Below are 21,807 nucleotides of genomic sequence, written 5' to 3'. Positions count from 1 at the left end.
GTCCTCAGATTCAGGTAAAAATCCCTGACCTGGCCGGGAATGGAACCCAGGGCCTTCGGGTAAGAGGCAGGCACGCTAACCCTACTCTAATTCACTGAGTTCTAAAAATGAAAACCTACAACCTGTTTTCCAGTCATTGACCGGGTCAGGGATGGAATGAATGAAGCCCCATCTAGCGGCGAGGATAGCAATTGTGCCGGCTGCCGAAGCCGGTCGCACTCCTCTGGGGCAATGATTAATGACTGGCAGATGAAATGAAACGATATTGGAGAGTGTTGCTGGAATGAAAGATGACAGGGAAAACCAGAGTAACCGGAGAACAACCTGCCTCGCCTCCGCTTTGTCCAGCACAAATCTCACATGGAGTGACCGGGATTTGAAGCACAGAACCCAGCGGTGAGAGGCCGGCGCGCTGCCGCGATACATGAGTTTGAAATGGAGGCAGAAAATAATGAAAGAAAGAGGGCAGAAATCCACGCCATTTTCAATTTACGTAGTAAGAAATAAGTTATTTATGTTCATCGCAGTTTATGAATCAGTTGTAATTCATTAGTACTCAAATGTATTAGTGTCATCCCTTGTCGGAAGCTAACCACTCTAATAGGCAATATACTGAGCAATAGGTACTTTCAAGTGTTTTCAGAAAACTCCACAAGTAGAGTGCACAAAATAAATGACGGGCTCCCACAGGGCTCTGTGCTGGCTCCACTCCTTTTTAATTTGTACATATGCAATCTTCTAAATACCAAGTCCAAAAAAATTATTTACGCTGATGATATTGCCTTGATAGCCCAGGATCAAGGCTTCTCCGAAGCTGAAGCAACATTAACATCAGATCTGAAGACATTGGATGAATACTTCGAACATAATTCTCTTCGACTGAATCCTCAAAAAACTGTTGTATCTACTTTCCATCTGCGGAACAAACATGCAAATTGCAATCCTACAGTCAGTTTCAGAGGTGATATTCTCGAATACTGCAGTAACCCTAAATACCTAGGGGTGAACCTGGACAGATCACTGACATACAATATGCATCTCAAGAATGTAGCAGCTAAAATTAAAACCCGGAACAACATACTACAGAAGTCAACAGGGACCACCTGAGGTGCCAATGGATCAGTCCTTAGATCCACAGCTCTGGCTCTTTCGTACTCAGTTGCAGAATACTGCGGTTCTACATGGTTAAACAGTGCTCACACTAAAATAATTGACACGCAGCTCAATCAAGCAATGCACCTCATCATACGATGTATTCGATCTACTAATACGCCCTGGCTGTCGGTTCTAAGTAACATTCCACCCCACCTCTAAGAAGATCTCAGTCATTGCTGAAAACATGGAAGAAAATTGAAAACAACCCAATGTTACCAACACATTCAGATTGTCCAGTATTATTACCGCAGCGATTAAAGTCCAGATAACCATCGTGGCGAACAGCAACCAATCTGCAAGACAATCACTTCAAAATACTAGATGCATGGAACAATCAGTGGCAGAGCCATAACTCCCTGTCACATCCTTGGGAGCAGTCCGCAGGCTTTCATTCACCTCGACGACAGTGGTGTGTACTGAACAGGATAAGGATTGGCCAGGGAAGATCCGGAGCAACAATGAACAAGTGGGGATGGAAGTTCTCTCCTCATTGCGACTGCGGTGAAGAACAGCAAACCATGGATCACATAGTGCTCGAATGTCCCCTCAGAGCGTTTAGAGACTCAATGAAGGATCTCCACAACCTAACACAAGAAGCCGTTGAGTGGATTAACCATCTGGACATAGTATTGTGAATAATTTTATGAACTTGAGAGTGTATGTATATTTCTGTACATATTTTGTAAATAGCTGATATTCCTACTTTAATCATACGATAAATAAATAAATAAATAAATAAATAATAAATGTAATAGCAATTTGTGTATTTTGACCGGATGCAATAAAGAGTTAGGCCTACAACATCAAATATTATTAGAATGTACGTAATGAATTACAATTTTCACTATTACATTTCAAGAGGTGTTTAGAAACAGTTCTAATACAATAAGGAGTTAAGGTGGTTAAGCTGTGGTTTGTGGTTGTTTGGATTTAAATGATGTGATAAACTCACGAACAATCCAATCATGCTTACCAGGAATAAAACTAGTGAGGTTATTTATCTGAGGGCATACCGTACAACTATCTGGTAGATTTATTTACATTGCTGTTGTACTTTAATCTTCGACACTTCATGATGAAACTCCCTCTCACTATTTAGAGGCTAGCTATTACCATCGAACGCCAGTTAAATTTTAAATACTATGTTCGGAAATTCAGTGAAAAGGGAAAGTCACCCAACACTATAACATTGTGCAAAATCATTGTTCCATTATGTAATTATATTAATTTTTGCTTAATGAATAACAAGTATTTTATATTTCAAAAAATGGAAATAATGACATCCCATCCAAGGAATTGTGAATCGTAGCTGGTAAGCTTAAAAGCTGTAACTTGGTAAATTAAAACATGTTAGTCCTCTTCTTAATCTGCTTACCCTCCAGGTTCGGTTTTTCCCTCAGACTCTGCGAGGGATCCCACCTCTACTGCCTCAAGGACAGTGTCCTGGAGCTTCAGACTCTGGGTCACGGATAAAACTGGGGAGGATGACCACTACCTCGCCCAGGTGGCCTCACGTGCTATGCTGGACAGGGGCCTTGTGGGAGGATGGGAAGATTGGTAATAATAATAATCATGTTATTGGCTTTACGTCCCACTAACTACTTTTACGGTTTTCGAGCCACCGAGGTGCCGGAATTTAGTCCCGCAGTTCTTTTACGTGCTAGTAAATCTACCGACACGAGGATGACATATTTGAGTACCTTCAAATACCACCGGTCTGAGCCAGGATCGAACCTGCCAAGTTGGGGTCAGAAGGCCAGCGCCTCAACCGTCTGAGCCACTCAGCCCGGCGGGGAGATTGGAAGAGACAGGCAAGGACTGCATTTCACTGAGTAGTGGAGGAGAGCTTCGAACGTCACTGTTCCCTTCCCTGCAAAGCACGTTCGCTCTCGTTTCACTGTGATGTATTGTGATTCTTCGAAATGGTTATCTGCATGCCAATCTCAAAATTAATTTTTGCTGGCCTTGTGTTCTTTTCGATAGAGATAGAGGAGTAAAGAATAGTACTGATTTCTCAGACATCAGTACTTTTTATGAAGCAAAGATCCGTCATGAAAAGTGTACCGGCTGGTACACCTCCACGCCGCACATTTGAATTTTCCGCCTTAAAGTACTTCTCTACCGGAGAAGCTCTGAACTTTAACAACTGAATTAATTCAACAGTTCCTCAGAAGATGCCGCTGTGTGTATTTCGATTTGTTTTAGTTTTTTTTTTGTTGTTGACTAAGATGTGTGGACCTTCTCTGACAGATGTCTCTGCATTACATTATCATTATAGACTGTTATGCTTTTCAGCGTTCAGTCTGCAAGCCTCTGAGAATTTACTAAACGTCGCCACAATCCTCGATTTGCAACTAGTGTTGTGGCCTCATTTAGTTCTATACCTCTTATCTTTAAATCGTTAGAAACAGAGTCTAACCATCGTCGTCTTGGTCTCCCTCTACTTCTCTTACCCTCCATAACAGAGTCCATTATTCTCCTAGGTAACCTATCCTCCTCCATTCGCCTCACATGACCCCACCACCGAAGCCGGTTTATGCGTACAGCTTCATCCATCGAGTTAATTCCTAAATTAGCCTTTATCTCCTCATTCCGAGTTCCCTCCTGCCATTGTTCCCACCTGTTTGTACCAGCAATCATTATTGCTACTTTCATGTCTGTTACTTCTAACTTATGAATAAGATATCCTGAGTCCACCCAGCTTTCGCTCCCATAAAGCAAAGTTGGTCTGAAAACAGACCGATGTAAAGATAAGCTCAGAACACCAGATGTCTCTACTAAAGAAAAAAACTATGATCATGCACCCTGGTGCGAAGGGAAGGAACTTTTGAAGAGATTTTGTATTCGAAAGTTTGTCTTTACTAAATTTTGTTCTTTCATTTTTTGGGTTGGCAATATGAATCTTTCTTTCCGCCAGGTTTGAACTCAGCCAATCCCGAATTTCTTTAATTAATTTTTGACCAATAGTTTCTTTCTTCTTCGATGTTGATGTATAACGTTTAGCTACCCAATAAAGTTGAGTGGGTGTGTCTTAATTATTCATGAAAGGTCTCGAAGCTCCACGAGGGTTTAAAAACTGCTGATTTTCACGGCTTTTGGCCACTCGAACAACATCTAGCTCAGTGTGTGGATATGTAGCAGGGGGCGGGAAGCGCCTCTTTCTTCAGGCAGCCGTTCTTCAACAAGGTAATGGCCGTTTAACATATTTATTTATTGCTAGCTCAGCAGTTTAACCCTCGGGGCAGGTCCGAAACCTTTAATATGTAAACAATCCTTTGAAACATGTAAAATCTTTCCGGTCTTTGTAAAATTTTCATATAACTTTAACTGTAAATCGGGGATAGAGAGTGCCTTACCCTCTCGAGCTCCCCTTCATCTTGAATTTGAGGTGACTACGTTTTTGTAACCGTTCTTCTATTCCTTCTTAATGTGTTAAATTTATTCTGTATACGTGTCACCTCCATAGTATGGGAATAGCCCCTCCTTATCGGCCTAGCGCCACTTAGGTTTTAACAAGCTTCATGTAGGAGTGCAAGTTCACGCCTCCATTCATCTTGGTATTTCGGGGCCATTTAATTAATTTGTTCTTTTTCCACGAAGGCCCATTAGATTGGGTACGAGATACCCCTGTTTACATTTGTAAGTTGTGCCTTGATGGCAGTGGATTCTGAAGTCTAGGTAAAGCCTTTAATAGGCTTGGAAAATTGTGAGCGGCTCAGCTCTTTCTTGGGTTTGAAAAGTGCCTCCGAGAGGCTTGAGGTTGAAAGTGGGGAGCAAGTGCTCCAGGTAATGAGGGGTTTTCTGCCCTTTGGTAATTTGTGGGCTCAGGAATTGTAACTTGGAGCACGAAGCCCAGAATTTGTAAAGACCTCTTAACTTGTGCTTTATTTGTAAAACTACTATCGTACCTGAATTTTCATTGTTATTTCACCTAGTGAAAAGTTGTTAAATTTTGTTGTCTTTTGAAAACATAACCTTTATTTAAATTTTTAAATTCATCTTTCGGACTTGTAGTTAGACCCATTCCAGCCCGCACCTTCTTCCACCTCTGCTGATCCACCAAAACACGGTAACAAAAAGAATCAGTCGCATTTATCTGCAGTAACGAGATGTAAAACTTTCACTAAATCAAGAATGACTTCCAGGTAGGTGAACAACGCGAGGCGGATGATTCAAAGCATAATGCCAAAGGTGATTCCAACAGAGAAATAATGAGACAATTACTTGATGTAACTTGCCTATTAGCGAAACAGGAGCTGCCTTTCATAGGTCACGAGGTACACAAGGAATCTCTTCATCGGGGAAAAACTATGTTGAGTTCTTACAATGACTACGAACTTGGACATAGAACCACATTTACAAAGCGTAAAAGTATTTAAATGCATGTGACGTAGAATCCAAAACGATATTATTAAAAGTGACAGTGGCGTAACTCTAGACACAATAAAACGGAAAATAAAAGATGCACCTTTCGTCGCAATAATGCTTGACAAACTACAGATGTTGCAAAATTATCGCAACTTTCCACTGTAATTCGTTATGCACAGAGGGAGAAATTCAGGAAAGATTTTTATGTTTCACTGACGGTAGAAAAGATCGCTCTGCTGCTGCGTAAGTGAACAAGTCTTCAAAATCTTTTCGGAATTTCAATGTGAGGACAAGCTCGTAGCTCAAGGGTATGACGGGGCGGCAACCTTTTCTGGCCACTTGAATGGTCTGCAGGCGATAGTGAGGAAAAGATGCCTCAAATCACTTTTCGTACATTGTTTGTTATGCACACCAGATTAACTAAAACTTGTCTCAGTCAGTTAATTTAGTAAATGAATGCAAGATATTTTTTAAGACTTTGAATGGATTCTATAATTTTTCCTCATTCCTCAAAGCGTATGTATGCATGTCAGCTAGTCAGTCCCCTCTGAAAAATGTCACCGCACGCCAATGACAGCATATTATGTACGGGAGCCCAGAGGTAGTTCAGATCCACGCTAAGTTTATTCGAAATGACATTAGACCTACTTGTGTAACAATTCTAACAGGTGACTGACAATCAGGACCTGTCGGCGTACGTACAGTAAATACACGTTTGGACAATTCTGCTATTCTGCATTTTCTACTCTCTATATCAATAATTAATTCCTAAAATGTTGAAACTGACATCCTGTACAGACACTTGTAAAGATGTTTCGAGAATGGCAACGATCTCTTGATGCTGATGTAGCAAGTGCCCTCGTGGAAGTCGGAAATTGTGTCACGAGCACAGTAAAGTGTGAAGTAAAACTCACCTCTTTCGAGTGTAGCGAGGAAGACACATCCTGTTCTGTAGTAATTCTTAAGGGCAATGATGATAGCGGCCCTATCGTCTACCCACTGGGCCGTGGATAATGTGAAGAGGACGGAGAACAAGGACAACTTCATGGCGACTGAACAGGGTTCTGTGTCAGCCAGTTCGCTCGATATTACTCCATTTGCCGGAATACTAATTGATGCACTTAAAAGGTATGTTTCGTGCACTCATATAATGTGATTGAGTCAGCGAGTGGAACATTTCTACGTGACATCAAGATCGATCAGGATCTGATATGTGACCATCCATCCGAGTTTTCCTGTTTCCTTTCTCTGATTTCCATCTTCCACCCTTCTTTCTCTACTGCTTTTCCCAGACCCAGATGGAGTCGTGAGTATGAAATACGTCCCACATGTAGACTTGACATAGTTTTGCGGTAGGATTATCTTCCTGACGCAACAAAAAGAGGAGAGACATTTCTGTGGAGGTTGACAGTTTGTTGTGTTGTGTTGTGAGGTAATTTTTGCAACAAACACAAAAATCCAGTCTCTAAAGTTAAAAAAATTAACCCGTCGTGGAAAAAACTTTGACCTGGCTGACAATGCCCGGAACCCTCCGAACCGAAGCCGAAACTGTTTTTGACTTTTGATATGATAGAATTTATGTCAGATAAAATGGTATGGAAACATGATTAGAACTGAACAAGGTAGAGTATTTACAGAGAAAATAATAGGAAGAAGACAACGGCCTACGTAATCATTTAATCAGTACATACTAATACATATAATGTTTAAATGTTTACTTTAAATATTTTTATCCCTCATGCGATTTCAGTACAATCACATGTTCTTATTTAATTGTGTCTGTAAAACATGTATAAATTAACTACAAGTTTTGTGATTATTGCGTTATGATTGAAAAGAAGACAATACGTAGTTTAAGAGGAGTATAATGTTCACAAGGTTCAGTGCACTCGCAGTGCTCTCTCTCTCTCTCTCTCTCTCTCACGCCCGCTTCCCATTATATCGCGCTAATAGTTTAAAAGAACTTCACTTCGACTGCACACTCTCCCGCACATCTTTGTTGTTGTTTGTTGTTAGTCGTTTAGTCGCTTTCGACTCTCCGTGACCCCATAGACCAAAGTGCGCCATTTCTTCCTGTCATGAACTATTTTCCGAAGTCTTTCTAAATTGAGAGCCGTGGCTTCCTTGATGCCATCAATCCACCTCATCCGTTGTCGCCCTCTTCTCCTGTTACCATCAGTCTTCCCCAGCATTAAGGTATGTAACTCGTAGGTATATGCACGATAGAATGTAACATTCGAGAGTTCTGCATAATTATTTCTGTGTGCTCTTTCAGATGCTGTATAAATCGGTTTCTAGTTTTCTTAACATTGATTGATGGTCCCTTGTACTAAAATATACAACCCTACTTTTCACCCCATTTGCCATCATAAAATAAAAAAACTTCAATCACAGACAACATTCCCAAGGCTGTACATGTAGCTCACGCCCATGGGGTGTACCGGGAAAAAGCAGCTACAGAACTGGGGAGACGAACATATCCTCTGACACTCCCGACACTAAAAGCCATACGCCATTTCTTTTTTTTTCAGGGGCTTTAAACGAACCCTGCTGAACAGCTTGACTTGATGGCTTTGATTCCTGCAGCACAATAAAAAGACAGGGAAGGAGACGTGCCATGTATGATACAACTGTCATAGGCCTAATTGTGAATGAATGTGTCTGTGCACTTTGTGATTGTGTAACACCACATACTATCTTCCTACCTCGGTGATAGGAGGGTTACACCTTGAGCAGACCCCTTCGTATTATTCGACAGGAGTAGGGTATGTGTCGACACTGGGTGTCATCCTCTTTATACCTCAATGTCGTTATCATCACCGCCAACACCATGCACCCAGACACGCACGTTGCCCATGGGCGTCAACTAGAATGACCTGCACCAAGCCTTAACATGACTGCTTTTCTATTACTTCATTTTTCTTTTAACTTACATGTATGTTACACTATTTATCATTGTGTTTTCTGTTTTCTAAGTGCTAAAGAAGACAACAGGCGCAGCAAAACATTTTTATATACATATGTCTAGGTACAGTACTATTTATTATTGTGTTTCCTGGTTACTAAGTACCAATGAGATCAACAGGCACAGAAAAATGATAATTTTTATGCCCACATACTCTCAATTATTATTATTATTATTATTATTATTATTATTATTATTATTATTATTATTATTATTATTATTATTATCATCCGCCTGTCTAGTGTAGTGGTTAGTGTGATTACCTGCCATTCCCGGAGACCCGGGTTCGATTCCCGGCTCTGCCACGAAATGTTAAAAGTGGTACAAGGGTTGGAACGGGGTCCACTCAGCCTCGAGAGGTCAACGCAGTAGAGGGGGGGGGGGGGGGGAGTTCGATTCCCTCCTCAGCCATCCTAGAAGTGGTTTACTGTGGTTTCCCACTTCTCCTCCAGGCAAATGCCGGGATGGTACCTAACTTAAGGCCATGGTCGCTTCCTTCTCTCTTCCTTGTCTATCCCTTCCAATCTTCTTATCCCCCCACAAGGCCCCTGTTCAGCATAGCAGGTGAGAACGCATGACCGAGGTACTGGTTCTCCTTTCCAGTTGTATCCCCGACCCAAAGTCTCACGCTCCAGGATACTACCCTTGAGGCGGTAGAGGTGAGATCCCTCGCTGAGTCCGACGGAAAAACCAACCCTGGAGGGTAAACGGATCAAGGAAAGAAAATGAGAGGAAAGGAATTATTATTATTATTATTATTATTATTATTATTATTATTATTATTATTATCCTCGTCATGTTGAATTCCAACACCAGTGTGAAGATTTTTAATTTCAAGTGTATATTATGTTTCTTGCAATGTAAGTGTGTACAGTCACTCAAAGATATACTAAGCATAAAGTATTTTGTAATTTCCTCGCCTGTACACTTTTCTCAGGAACAATATTGAACCTATGGATGCAATGTGTGTCTCCACAGTGTGTGTATCTACATGGGAGATGAATTATATTTTGATAATAATTAAAATTAAATCTAGAAAAATCTAAAGAAAAGGAGCTCGATTTCTTCTGACAGATTTCCGACAAAAAAGTAGCGTTACGAAATTGTTGCAAAGTTTGGGCTGGTAAGACTTGGGAAAAAGGAGACGAGCTACTCGACTAAGCGGTGTATTCAGAGCTGTCAGTGGAGAAATGGCGTGGAATGACATTAGTAGAGCAATAAGTTTGAGTAGTGTGTGTAAAAGTAGGAAAAATTACATATGAAGATAAAGTTGGAATTCAAGAGGATTAACTGGGCAGATATTCGTTAATAGGAAGAGGAGCTAGAGATTGGAATAATTTACCAAGGGAGATGTTCAGTAAATTTCCAAATTCTCTGAAAATATTTAAGAAAAGACTAGGTAAACCGCTACCTGGGTACCTGGGTAACTGCGATAAATACAGATTAGTGGTGATTGATTGATTGGTTGGTTGATTGATCGATCGACTATACACTTTGTAATTGATTTCATTTTAAATTTGCGGTGAGTTCTGCGCCAGAATGACCAAGAATCGTAATATTAATGTATGTATAAAGCATACTCATAAATTATAAAACATATAGGGGATATTAAAAGATCCACTTCACAGCGGAAGGAGCTACTTGCTTAGCTGGTGCCACCCCCCACCGCCCCGGGTCACTGGAGATGGGAATTGATTAACTTTTTCCACTCCCCCAAGAGTATCCACAACCTGTAGATAGATAGCTTTAGTTCGCTGCCTACCAACCTACCTGCTGCTTGTTCCGCCGTGGTTTAGTGTTTTTTGTGTATCCCCGTCAGTAGGCGGCCTTTCCGCTCGTCTAGTGGGCGGACAGCGCTATTATGTACTTGATAAATGGTGGCCCGCAACACAAACAGTAGTGCAAACAGCGGGCATGATGAGTGTGGACAAGGTGAGTGGTTAAAACAGTTTTACTATCCGCACATTTTGTGTGTACTTCCATTCCACTTCGATACTTTATTCTTGTATCAGACACTGTAATACTGACAGCGTCCCGTCGAATTCTTCTTCATCCCCGAGTTGCTTCTAGGGAGTCCCTGGTCTGTCGAAGAAAATAAGATACTAGCATAAACAGGTGTGGACAAAGGCCTATACAATGAAGAAATAGGACTCTTTAAGTGAAGCTTCTTCGTTGGTGGCATCAGTGATGCGAATGGAGTAGGCCTACCTACTCTAGCCCATCTAGAATAATGGATTTGGTCACATGGAGGATAAAAGAAGCAGACCTCGAAGATAATAAATAAAATCGATGCTTAATGTTTTCATAGAATCAGAAGAGGATGATGGGAACGTTTGATATATTCGCAAGTTAAAGAACAGTGAAGCATTAATTTGGACTAAAAGCTGGGATAAAATTCTAAGGAATTACACACCAAACATTAATAATGTTGGGAAATATATTTATCAAGTGAAGACAGAAAGTTGTGTAAGGAGGCGGTGCAAAGAGTCAGCGCCGCACAGCAGTGAGCTTGCATCCGGGAGACGGTGAGTTCGAACCCCGCCTTTCGGTAGACCTGAAGATGGTTTTCCGTTGTTCAAATTGCACATATGCTGAGGCTGGATCTTAATCTAGGGTAAGGCTGCTCTAGCTCTTCACCTTCCTTACGTCGTCCAAAACTTCGATGAGTTAGTGCGACATTAATCTACTCGTACAACAAAGATCTTTTCCTTTTAAAAACATATTTCTTTATTAAAGTATGAAGGCTTTCACGGCCGGTGTCAATATAATAAAATTCTTCCGGGCTGTTATGCCGTGGTCCACTCCTCTCGCTTCTCCCAGACGTTTCGACTACTGCTGCGGTAGTCGAAACGTCTGGGAGAAGCGAGAGGAGTGGACCACGGCATAACAGCCCGGAATAATTTTATTATATATTTCTTTATGTCACACGGACACAGACAGGTAGGTCTTATGGCGACGGTGGGATAGGGAAGGGCTACGAGTGGAAAGGAAGCGAGTGGGGCATCAATTAAGGTACAGCACCATCATTTGCCTAGTGTGAACATGGAAAAACATGGAAAACCATCTTTTGGAGTGCCAACAGTGGGGTTCGAACCCACTATCTCCCGAATGCAAATTGATAGCTACGAGATCCAAACCACGCAGCCACTCGGTCGGTACAAAGATCTTTTCTTTGTTGTTCCCAGCAAACAGGAATTTCCTACACTTGCATACAAGCGAGCGTACAGTTTCCTCAGGAAGACGTCCAATTTCTGTTTGTCCTTACGAGACAAATGTCATAAGTAAGAAAGTGGTATGTTCCTAGCTGTCAGTGGAGAGATGGTGTGGAATGACATCAGTAGACGAATAAGTTTGAGTGGTGTCTTGAAAAGTAGGAAAGATCACAATATGAAGATAAAGCTGGAATTCAAGAGGTTATATTGGGGCAAATATTCGTTTATAGAAAGGGGAGTTAGGGATTGGAATAACTTACCAAGGGAAATGTTCAATAAATTTCCAATTTCTTTTCAATCATTTAAGAAAAGGCTAAGAAAACAACAGATAGGGAATCTGCCACCTGGGCGACTGCGCTAAATGAGGATCAGTAGTGATTGATTGTGACTGATGAAATACATACCGGTATTTTATTTCACAGTCAGTGTACTATCGCGAGTTGAACAGTGGCCCCCTGCTGCGGGCTGAACAGTAGTAGTATATTATGTTCGCACCCTGCACACAATTCACAGATAATCCTTTCATCTAAACAATGCGTGGATTTAAATGGGACATTCTTGTACCTACAACTTTTTCCCTAATGCTGTAAAAGACGTTGTTGCAGTTCGGTTTATTGCATGGAATTACTGCATTGTTACGAATAAAACACGGACTGTCTATTGGACTAATAATGTAGGATGAGCCAATCAGTGTATATTTATCTTACTATAGGCTATATAAAAATGGATGTATGTGTGTATGTGTGTAAATGACACGTCTCCTCCTAAACCACCAGAGCATTTTCAATCAAATTTTGAACACTTATTATTTGCTATCCGGAGACGAGCACTGTGGGGGTAAGCCACCTCTAGCCCCCTTAGGAGTGGGGGTTAGGGGGTCAGGTAAAAAAATAATCGAAAATAGTGTCGAATCCATAGTTTTTGGGGTCGCTGAAGTGAATAGTGACACTCCCGATTTTTGAAAAGTCAAAATTCTGCTCACATTTGGGTGGAGGGCGAGGGGGACTGATGATGAATGTATGTGTGCAAATGACACATCTCCTCCTAAACTACTGGAGCAATTTCAATCAAATTTTGAACACTTATCATTTGCTATCTGGAGACGAGCACTGTGGGGGTAAGCCACCACTACCCCCGTAGAGGTGGGGGGTTAGGGGGTCAGGTAAAAATAATCGAAAATAGTGTCGAATCCATAGTTTTCGGGGTCGCTGAGGTGAATAGTGACATTCCCGATTTTTAAAAGTCAAATTTCTGCTCCCATTTGGGTGGGGGGCGAGGGGGGACTGATATATAAAATTAAACGAAAATAGTGTCGAATACTGGTACATAGTTTTCGGGGTCGTCGAGGTGAATTGTACTCTCCAGATATTTAGTATCAGGAGACACACCACTGGGGATAAGACAGCCCATGAAACCTTAGGGGCGCTGGGGCAAGGGGGTCAGATATACAAATTAACGAATATAGTATCGAATCCATACTTTTCGGGGTCGCTGAGATGAATAGTGACACTCCGGGTTTTTCAAAGTCCAGATTCAGCCCCCTTTGGGGGAGGTGAGGGGGCAGTGATATATAAAAATAAACGAAAATGGATGTATGTATGTGTGTAAATGACACATCTCCTCCTAAACCACTGGAGCAATTCCAACCAAATTTTGAACACATATTATTTGCTATCCGGAGACGAGCACTGTGGGGGTAAGCCACCTCTAGCCCCCTTAGGAGTGGGGGTTGGGGGCAGGTAAAAAATAATCGAAAATACTGTCGAATCCGTAGTTTTTGGGGTCGCTGAGGTGAATAGTGACACTCCCGATTTTTGAAAAGTCACATTTCTGCTCCCATTTGGGTGGGGAGCGAGGGGGCCTGATGATGGATGTATGTGTGTAAATGACACATCTCCTGCTAAACCACTAGAGCAATTTCAATCAAATTTTGAAACTTATTCTTTGCTATCTGGAGAGGAGCACTGTGGGGGTAAGCCACCTCTAGCCCCCTTTGGGGTGGGGGTTAGGCGGGTCAGGTAAAAAATAATCGAAAATAGTGTCGAATCCATAGTTTTGGAGTCGCTGAGGTGAATAGTGACACTCCCGATTTTTAAAAGTCAAATTTCTGCTTCCATTTGGGTGGGGGGCGAGGGGGGACTGATATATAAAATTAAACGAAAATAGTGTTGAATAGATAGTTTTCGGGGACGTCGAGGTGAATTGTACTCTCCGGATATTTAGTATCAGGAGACAAACCACGTGGGAATAAGACAGCCCATGAAACCTTAGGGGCGGTGGGGCAAGGGGGTCAGATATACAAATTAACGAATATAGTATCGAATCCATACCTTTCGGGGTCACTGAGATGAATAGTGTCACTCCGAGTTTTTAAAAGTCCAAGTTCAGCCCCCTTTGGGGGTTGAGGGGGGAGTGATATATAAAAATAAACGAAAATAGTGTCGAATACATAGTTTTCGGGGTCGTCGAGGTGAATTGTACACTTCGGATTTTTAGTATCAGGAGATAAACCACGTGTGGGTAACACAGCACAGGAAACCTTAGTGTTGAATCCATATTTTTCTGGGTCGCTGGGATGAATAGTGACCCTCCGGATTTTTAGTATCAGGAGACAAACCACGTGGGGGTAATACACCCCAAAAAACCTTAGGGGCAGAGGGGCAAGGGGGCTCAGATACAAAAATCATCAAAATTAGTGTTGAATCCATACTTTTCGTGGTCGCTGAGATGAATATCAATACTTCGGAATTTTTTAATGTCCAAGTTCAGCCCTCTTCGTTGGGGGAAGGATGGGGGAGTGATATATAGAAATAATAGAAAATACTGTCGAATACGTAGTCTTCGGGGTCGCTGAGATGAATAGTGACACTCCGGAATTTTAGTATCAGGAGACAAACCACGTGGGGGTAATACACCCCAGGAAATTTTAGGGGCGGTGGGCGAGGTGCTGAGATATACAAATCATCGAATGTAGTGTCGAATCCATATTTTTGGGGGTCGCTGAGATGAATAGTGACACTCCGGAATTTTTTAAAGTTCAATTTCAGCCCCCATCGTAGTGGGGAGATGGGAGAATGATCTATAAAAATAGTCGAAAATAGTGTCGAATCCATAGTTGTCGGGGTCGCTGAGATGAATAGTGAGACTCCGGTTATTTTATAAGTCGAAGTTCATCCCCCTTTGGGATCGGGGGCGAAGGAGAATGATATATAAAATTAATCGAAAATAGTGTCGAATACATCGTTTTCGATTATGGGAGAATGATCTATAAAAATAGTCGAAAATAGTGTCGAATCCATAGTTGTCCGGGTCGCTGAGATGAATAGTGAGACTCCGATTATTTTATAAGTCGAAGTTCATCCCCCTTTGGGATCGGGGGCGAAGGAGAATGATATATAAAATTAATCGAAAATAGTGTCGAATACATCGTTTTCGATTTCGCCGAGGTGAATTGTACACTTCGAAATTTTAGTATCAGGAGACAAACCACGTGGGGGTAGGACACCCCAGGAACCCTTAGGGGCGTGGGGGGGGGAGGCTGCTGAGATATAAAAATCATCGAATGTAGTGTCGAATCCATACTTTTAGGGGTCGCTGAGATGAATAATGGCACTCCGGAATGTTTTAAAGTTCAGCCCCCTTCGTGGTGGGTGGCAATTGGAGAGTGGTATATAAAAATAAACGAAAATAATGTTGAATCCATAGTTGTCGGGGTCGCTGAGATGAATGGTGAGACCCCGGATATTTTACAAGTCCAAGTTCATCCCCCTTTCTGGTGGGGGATGAGGGGATTCAGATTTAAAAATAATCGAAAATAGTGTCGAAGCCATAGTTTTCGGGGTCGCTGAGATGAATAGTAACACTCCCGATTTTTAAAACTCAAAGTTTAACCCCCTTTAGGGGGGAGGGGGAGTGAGATATAATAATAATAATAATAATAATAATAATAATAATAATAATAATAATAATAATAATAATAATAATAATAATAATAATAATAATAATAATAATCGAATATACTGCCTAATCCATAGTTTTCCGGGTCGCTGAGATGAATAGTAACATTCCGGATTTTTAAAGTCCAGCTTCAGCCCCCTTTGGCATAGAGGTTGAGAAAGGGTGAAAAAATAAATTGTCAAAAGTGCCCCCCTTTGGCATAAAGGGTGAGAAAGGGTGAAAAATAAATTGTCAAGAATGCCCAAGATAATAGACGTGTGTATGTGCCAGTATGACTTTCAAGTATGACTTACTACCTGGAAAACATACTGTGGGAGTAAGACGCCCCTAGAACCGCTTCGGAAGCGGGAGAAATATATAATCCATATTAATAAATAGAAGTCAGTTTGGCGCGATCTATATATACTGTACTATACATATATAAATTAAAGCATAGAAATGTAAACAGACGTGAATTAATGAGACCATTCTAGGCATCCTAGAAACTTAAAACTTGGTACCAGACAACCTGATGACTTCAGGATCCCTAGAAAAATCTAAAATTCTCAAAATTCTCTGAGAGAGACACGTTGGGAGTTTCAAATCTGCATAAGAACACAGTCGGTGATATTTATCCTGAACGATAACCTATAGGTTTCATGGGCTTAAAAGTTTCCTGAAAGTCCTAATTTTTAACCCTCTTCCCCATATCAAGATGGCAGCACAATCTCCCAGACGAGTTAGAAAATAGAAATTTGTCAAAATTATAGCTTTTTGCCTGTAACCGATGGAAAATTTACGAGTTGTTTAAAAATATTTTTTCACCCCCAAAAAATATCGAAATATGGAGGCAATTTTAATGACGGTGCAGACCTTCCTTTCGAGGTATTTGGTGGCTAAACGGGTAAGTCGTATCACAAAACGGATGGCACAATTTCCGTTAAATTTGGAGTGATCTACAACTTTGGTCCTATGACTTTTTGTCGTATGTCTATCCCTCATGTTAAATCTGGCTCTATTTCTGGATTTACCTAAATTTTGCACTTTGTACACGTATAATTGATGGTTTGAGTCACTTGTAGGAAAGATGGGATCATCAAATTCTACACGAATATTGGCCCACCCAGCCAAATTCTATGTTGGAACCTGTCGCATAAGTATCTGAAAAGTAATTCACTGTGTGAAAACCTTACACAAATTTCACCCTATTCAACGTTTATAAATAATCTTGCCTTTAAATAGATGAGATACGAGGAAATGTCATAGGGCCAGCCATTTAGATAGCTAAATGAGGTCAGAGTCCTCTTTTTATACAACCCGTTTTTCAGTATGAATGCACCGTTTAGCAGCAGTTATTCTGTAAATGAAGGTGAACATGCATATACTTCCGTATGTCAATCTACATTTATTAATTTAAGTCGATTTGTAGCGATCTAGAAAGGGGTGTGTCTTACATTGTAAGTAATACTTTACAAATCAATAGTGACTCTCAGCAGGAGGGCGTCTGCTGTTGTAATCAGTACTCATCGACTTTAACTAGCAATAGGAATGGGGTAGTTCTCCAACGCCTGTGTACCATTGTAATGCATAATTCCCTTCTTGATTTGACTAGCAGAAGGCAAGGGAGCGTGCATTTTCTTTTTTTACTCTTTTACCTGATTCTCTTTATCATTAGGTATAGGTGCCCCCGATTATAAACAAATTTACCCATCAAAATGTGACTGAGGTTACGCATAGTGAATTGCGGCAGACAAGTGGACCTGTCGTTATCATCACAACTCTGCAACTCGCACTTCACATTGGAAAAAACGTCTGCGGACCTCCCTATTCTTTTTCTCGGATAACGCCAAGAGACATGCAATTAAAATTCTTTTATTTACCACATGTACAGCAATTTACTTCGATGTCCGTATACATTGTAGAATACCGTAGCGAAGCACGGGTACATTTGCTAGTATATATATATATAGGCCTACACAGACTTACACTTGACGATGAATGACAAGACTTCAGTAATTAGTGCCATTTACAAAAACATATTGTCCTCACACGGGTCTCAAGATGGCAGCCTTTACCAGGAACGACGATCCCTTGTAATCTTAATTAACAGGTATCGCCAGTCGCTTCACACAGCAGCTTCATACAGTCAGGTTCAAACGGATGTACGTTCGTCATCACAACACACAACTGCTGTACACTTGGCTCGACCCGAAAAAAGGCCATAACTCCCACAATCAATTCACGTGGCTACTTTACTCAATGAACTATCAACACATGTCACTCAGCAAGACAGTTCAATACCAACAACTCAACTACCTTTCTTCGCAGTCTGTCTGCTTTTATGTACCTGGTCATGAAGTTCGTATATTCTGGGTGCGGTCGGAATAGGAACGTTCTAGTTTCGCCTTCTAGAAAATCTACGAAGACAGCAGAGGAAAAGCACAATACAAGCAGAGGCCGTCACATGCCCTCAGGTCGACTGGGAACTCCCCAGCCTCCCTCGCTCGTCCCTCCCAGAAAGTACCTAAGGTGGCTTCCAGAGGGCTGCCAGTCTCAGGAGCACCTAACAATATGTATGTACGCCTGTCTACTCACTGACTGCTCTCCTCGTTCTGTCCGAATTTAGATCCAACCACTACGTCAGATTACCTTCCGACTTAAGTTAGATCAACCCTAGTTGCAGGTATCATTTCTCCTCTCGGGAACAATGCATGAAAACCGTTATAATTGATTCATTCCTCAGCCTGAAGTGGGTTGCGCTACAAGAAGTGGGGAAGGTTGAAGAAAGGACCGAAATTTGCAAGGGCACCATATCACCTCCATGGCTCGGATTGCTGTGATACCCTTGTCTCTTTTTACTAACTTAACTTCAGTTACATTTATAGCCTTTGTGAACACGATGACATGGTCATGTAAATGTGTACATGTGTATTTTCTTTCTTTCTTCTTTCTTAATCTGTTTACCCTCCAGGGTTGGTTTTTCCCTCGGACTCAGTAAGGGATCCCACCTCTACCGCCTCAAGGGCAGTGTCCTGGAGCGTGAGACATTGGGTCGGGGCATACACCTGGAAAGAATGACCAGTACTTCGCCCAGGTGGCCTCACCAGCTATGCTGAGCAGGTGCTTTGTGGGGGGATGGGAATATTCGAAGGGATAGACAAGGAAGAGGGAAGGAAACGGCCGTGGCCTAAAGTTAGGTACCATCCCAGCATTTGCCTGGAGGAGAAGTGAGAAACCACGGAAAACCACTTCCAGGATAGCTGAGGTGGGAATCGAACCCATCTCTACTCATTTGACCTTCCGAGGCTGAGTGGACCCCGTTCCAGTCCTCGTATCACTTTTCAAATTTCATGGCAGAGCCGGGAATCGAACCCAGGCCTCCGGGGGTGGCAGCTAATCACACTAACCAAATGTGTATTTAACTATGTTTTATTATCAAGTGATATTTGACAAAAAAGAGACATATTTTCGATCATATTATATTTTGTATTGCGTAGAGGCGCGCGGCTGTGAGCTTGCATCCGGGAGATAGTAGGTTCGAATCCCACTATCGGCAGCCCTGAAAATGGTTTTCCGTGGTTTCCCCATTTTCACACCAGGCAAATGCTGGGACTGTACCTTAATTAAGGCCACGGCCGCTTCCTTCCAACTCCGAGGCCTTTCCTATCCCATCGTCGCCATAAGACCTATCTGTGTCGGTGCGACGTAAAGCTCCTAGTAAAAAATATTGTGTATCAATAATGACAAGTGATTTCCTTTTTCTTGGTTATTTGAGATTTCCTTTCCGTATACATATTTTGTAATTATTCGTTTTGTTTCGCGAGCAGTAAGTTGTCAAAATGGAAAGGACAAAATAATGGCTAATGTAATTGCAGCTGTTCGCCCTCGCCTACAGCCTTTTCACCCCTCCCAACATTGACTGTTAAGTGGTTGTAACACCGCCGTTGCCAAGTAGTACCTGATGTTGAGCAGCCAGTGACTCTGTCAACATAAGAAATAGTCGTGCATATGACAATCGTCAAATGCAGTTCCGTCCTGGGCCATCTCCAACTCTTCGTGTAGAGCAGAGGTGCTCACGCTGAGCTTCTCATCCCGCGGGCACATAACATTGTAAGCGGGTGGGCATTCGATGACCGTATGTTGTCAGCCACAGCGGTGTTGTAGTTACGTCACGGACCGTGATGCCAGAATGACAGGCGAAGGCCTGCTAGTCAGACTCTATCATTGCGGCGATACCCGAGTTGGAAATGGTGGCAGAAACTAAAGAAAAAACAAAAAGAGCGCCAGTGGAAAGTACGATTCCTTCTTCTTTTGTGCTAGCAGTAGATCGAGATGGCAAGGTGTTATATCGAAACGGTATAATGTAGAACCCCACTACATAGCGAAACATGCTCGTTCGCATGATAAGCTCACTGAAGAAAAGTGAGTCACCCCTGGATAAATTATTACAAGTATCATGTAATCGCACAATCCCGCCAAATTGCGAGGATGCTGATGTCGGCGTTTTACCCGCTGTTTTATCATTTCCAACAGATTTTCATGCGGTTCAAGTCAGGTGACTTTGCAGGCCAATCGAGATGTAATGGGGTAGGGGTGTGTTAATAAAACCAGTCACGTATGCGTCCAGCCCGATTTATTTTGCTGTTGTTGTTATCTTGAAAAATTGGGGTATCAAAAGCATACTCATCATACAGATGTTCACTGAAAGGCAACACCCGATCATTCAGAATGTTTAAATAAGCATGCTGGTTCATGTTAGTGGTCACCTCAATGAAAGAGCTCAATCCTTGATACGAAAAACACCCCCAGAACATCACAAAACCATCTCCGGCATGAACCTGACCTTGCAAACATCCAGGATGAAATTCTTCATTTGACCTTCGGTGCATTCCACGACGTGCGTCATTGAAATACAGACAAAAACGTGATTCTTCAGACCAAATTATGTTCCACCAGTCAGCTACTGTCTACGTTCGATGATTTCTAGCACATTGCGTGCCTGCGTGAGAAGTTCTCATTCCCCGTCCGAAGGGCGGGGCGGGCCCCCTAGAGAGTTACGCTCTCTCTCGGGCCAGGAGAAGTGAAGAGAGCTGTGTGGTGCGAAGAATGAAGAAGGTGGGTAGAACGATCTGTAGAATTAGATGATGGGGCCTCTTGGCTGCGGTGACAGGAAGGAAGGGAGGTGTGCAGTAGGAGTGAAGTTTTAGAGAAGTGTACCAGGATAGAAATGGAGGGTTAGGAGATGCAGGGACGTGGTGATATTGTGGATGGAAGATGTTAAGAATCGTATGATTTCAAGCGTCGGAGGTGAGTAAGGGAAGAAACTAGGTGGGTAGAGGGGTGGACTGACACATGGACGAGATTGATAAGAAGTGGCTGGCTGGGTGTGACGATGAGGATTGTTGATGGGATGACGAACAGGTTGGGGTGGGGAGATGGAGGGTTCCAATTTATGGCGATGGCGATATATGTAAACGCCGTTGTTAATTAGGTGTTCGACGCCTGCGGCGCTCGGGACGTGGATAGGAACCATATAGGTTGGGCCGGATGTGTTCTGAATTCGGAAGACGCGACGAACTGGGTCGCCTTCAGCTTGGAGTTGACGAAGAATGATTCGTTCGGAGAGAGCAGGATCCACCCCGCGGATCACTCAGCTGGTCATGGTGTTAAGAGTTGAAGATGGCTGCGATGGCGATGTTGGCGCGGAGGCTGCTGGTTCGTCGGCAGGTGAAGATGACGAAGGCGGTGTTGCGTTGGTAGACGCCGATGATGCGGCTGGTAGGTATGGCTGTTGAGGTTGTGCAGGGAGGGAAGAAGTCATGAGTGATGAAGGACGGCTTGAGACAACAGTAGTGACCGGAATGTGGGAAAAGAGAGGGGTAGTTGTCGTGGTGGTTGCTGTAACGGTGGTGATAATGGTGGCGGTGGTGGTGACAGGAATAGGAGAGAAATAGGACGATGACGGGTGGGGAGGTGTCAGTTGTGTTGGTGCTGTATACGCGTCATTATAATGCGGAGGACTAGGTTTCACTCGGTGGTGCTGGCCGTTGAGGTAGACTCCGTTGGTGACGGTTCGTTGAAGGTGGTCTGGCCTGAAGAGTTGAAGAAGGACACGACGTGTAGGAACGTCGTCTTGCAGTATTCTGGAGATGCTGTCAGCTGCGTCGCCTT

The sequence above is a fragment of the Anabrus simplex genome, chromosome 7 (assembly GCF_040414725.1).
Source record: "Anabrus simplex isolate iqAnaSimp1 chromosome 7, ASM4041472v1, whole genome shotgun sequence".
NCBI classification, from domain to species: domain Eukaryota; kingdom Metazoa; phylum Arthropoda; class Insecta; order Orthoptera; family Tettigoniidae; genus Anabrus; species Anabrus simplex.
This window is presented reverse-complemented; position numbering follows the sequence as displayed.